The sequence below is a fragment of the Plecotus auritus genome, assembly GCF_963455305.1.
Source record: "Plecotus auritus genome assembly, chromosome: 1".
Classification (NCBI taxonomy): Eukaryota; Metazoa; Chordata; class Mammalia; order Chiroptera; family Vespertilionidae; genus Plecotus; species Plecotus auritus.
The window spans coordinates 119,153,348-119,156,386 of record NC_137770.1 but is presented as its reverse complement, the minus strand read 5'-3'; the positions used below and the strand labels follow the sequence as shown (position 1 = coordinate 119,156,386).

Here is a 3,039-nt window from a genome sequence, read left to right as displayed (position 1 = left end):
AACCAAACCACAGCTCCTTTGTGTGTAAAATTAAAAAGAGGCTTCTGGCTAACATGGACACCAAAGGAGAGGGGAGCAAAAGCCAAAATACATCTACTATCACTACTTACTCTGGGGAGATGTGCAGAAAATGTAACTTTATTAAGACACCCCCCCCCCACAGTCAGCCGTTATGTAAAAAGTCTCATGAATGGCACCCCATCGAGGAAGAAATTAATTGGCAAGACTGTTATAGTGACCACCCCACCAGCAGCAAACTTAACAGTTTTTTCTTTGTGGATTGGAGCCCCTATGGGTTTGCATATAGTAACAATCGCACCCTAAAATGGAAGGGGAATGCATCCTATCTATATGTTGAAGCTAATCACTCCATTTCATGGCATGGAGGAGGATTTGTTGGATTTCAATTTCAACATGACAATTGGCCCCTAAAAAATACATAATGTAAATTAGCTGCTGCACTTGCACCTATTAAATAGTATAGTTTTAACTATAGCTCAGATAATTCCATTCGTACCTTATGGAGAACTCCCAATAAGACAGTATTTCCCACCACCTGTGTATTCGATCCGTTTGTACTCCTCTCAGGCCCCATCCAGATGCACCTTAATATTACAAGCCATCTGTGTGAGGTGTCATGCACAGGCTGCACTATCCAATTGTATTAATTTTACATTCCAAAAGGATTCCCTCATGATTTTAAAACAACCGGCTTTCGCTTAGTTTCCTACTAACCGAACCGAGCCTTGGGAATCACATCAAACCTACCAACTGTTACATGATCTGGTAAAAATCTTAAAAAGACAAAAAAGATTTCCTGGAATGTTAATTGCAGGACTCTTTGCCCTCGTAACATTACTTACTTCTGTGGGCATTGCTGCTTCATCCATGGTACAAACTGTTCAAACTTCTCAGTTTGTACAACCGGTCTATACAAAAAAGAATTGATAGCCAGTTTGAGATAGAATGATCACCATTAAAGTCTACAGTCTTGTGGATGGGTGATAAAATACACAACTTAGAACAAAGAATATCTTTGTAGTGTCATTATAATTTTTCCCAGATTTGTGTTACTCCATTCCCTATTGGGAATCAATAAAAAATCACCTTGGTACTTGGGGTAAAGATAACATAAACCTTGATATTCTAGAATTAAAACAGCATATTATACAATTATCCCAGGCAAACTTATAAACTAATTCCTTAGATGCCTGGCAGAAATTTAAAAAAGACATGAATGAATTTAATCTCTTCCACTGGATCTCCTTACATTTGCCTCTCAGCATAACCACTATTGCTTGTCTCATTTTTATTCTTATGTTTATTTCTAGTCTGCAGATGTGGAATGAAGAGTCTTAAAAGGACTTGAACCCTTCAGGTGGCATGCACTTTTCAACATTTATTAAGAAAAAGAGAAGGGGGAGATGTTGGAAGCTACCCATTGCCTTCCCTATCAGAAAAGTGTAAACAAGGAATGCAGAAGGCTCGTGAACCTTGAGCTCTGGCAAGGGCCAAAGCTATCCACTGATTGTTTAGTTGAGACAATGGTGGCTCAAGCAATTTCCTGACCAAATAGTCTCAAAGTAAATCTTTACTAATATTTACTGACCTTTAAGATAGTCTGTCTGTTACCGGAATTGCCTGCCTAAGGGCGATATGTGTATCTAAAATTGAATAAAAGGCTGGCAGGGCCTGGGCACCAGTGAAGTCCTTGCCCTTGCATTGGACTCTCTGCCTGCCCCCCCATTATTTCCAAATTATTATTTCTTGTCTTGTCTCATCATTTGCCCACAGCCCTTCTGCAGATCCCAAACCCAGAACCATGCGGGACATGGACTCTCACATCATACTGCTTTTTCTCAGCCAGCCTGAGTAGGTCAGTGAAGTTCATGATGGTAGGGCACTTTTAAGGGGAACCTTTGGTTTACTTTCAACTTTGGGAGGAGGTTCTTGCTCTGATGCTGCTTGATTGTATTCTAAGAATTCTTCCATTTCATACTCTTGGTGTGTTCCCTGACTAGTGGCTTTCCATTGCCTGTCTTTTCTTTGACTTTTCCTCAACAGGAATCCCATTTAACAATGGAAATTGTCCTTTGTCCTCTTGGCCATAGCTTTTGCTTTCTTCTCATGTTTTAGCTCAATTCACTTTTTCACTAGTTCTTCTTTTCTCCTTTTTCTTTCTAAGGTTTTTTGTCCGAGCTCCTCCACTTTTCTTCTGAGAAAAGCTTGTATGCTGCTGATTGGACACCTTTAACTTTGGGATCTTTTTTGGGAGGACCCACTGCCAAACCATACCTTTTCCATATGCTGTTGGTTCCTTGTCCTTTAGAAGCTATCATGAGAATTTCCCTGAAATCCATGTTGACTGAACTGGATAAAATGGGCCGGCTCTCGGAGGGGAATGAAAGTGCATCTTACTCAGTGGCCAGCTGCAGCCAAATGAACTGGCTGGCCGCCTCTTTTCTACCTCTACTCAGCACGACCAATTCCAGCACTGTCCAAGGCGGTCTGCCTGCCCCCTTCCTCAAGCAGCCTATATCCTTACAAGTCCAATGCTGTGCTCCCACCTTTGAAACTTTAAATAAAAGTTTTACATCCACAAGATAAATTAGTAGATTGTTCCGCATTCATTGACATAATCATTCAGTTAAGAATAAGTTACTTCAATTTAATTGTTAAATCTCAGTTCAGCCTGGCTGGTGTGACTCATTGGATTGAGTATTCTTTCAGGCACCAAGAGGTTGCTGGTTCGATTCCTGGTCAGGGCACATGCCAGGGTTGTGGGTTCAATCCCCAGAAGGGGGCATGCAGGAGGCTGCTGATTGAAGTGATATCTCTATCTCATCAATATTTCAGTCTCTCTCTCCCTTTCCCTTTCTCTCTCTGAAAATCAGTATTACCATATATTTTTAAAAATCTTTGTTCAGGAAATGGTGATAGACATGTACTCCCAAAATGTCTGAATCCTTGCTTATATGGTGAAGAAATAAAAGTTCATATTGATTTTTTTGCTAACAATCAATAATCGTACCCATTTCA

General features: G+C 40.4%; 1 pseudogene across 1 annotated transcript; it reads right to left on the bottom strand.

The window, feature by feature from the left end:
* Positions 1-1,780: 1,780 nt before the first annotated feature.
* Positions 1,781-2,360, bottom strand: LOC308240957 (protein SPT2 homolog; annotated as a pseudogene). Its single transcript has one exon. The product of its transcript is annotated as a protein SPT2 homolog (transcript).
* Between the last annotated feature and the right edge of the window lie 679 nt (positions 2,361-3,039).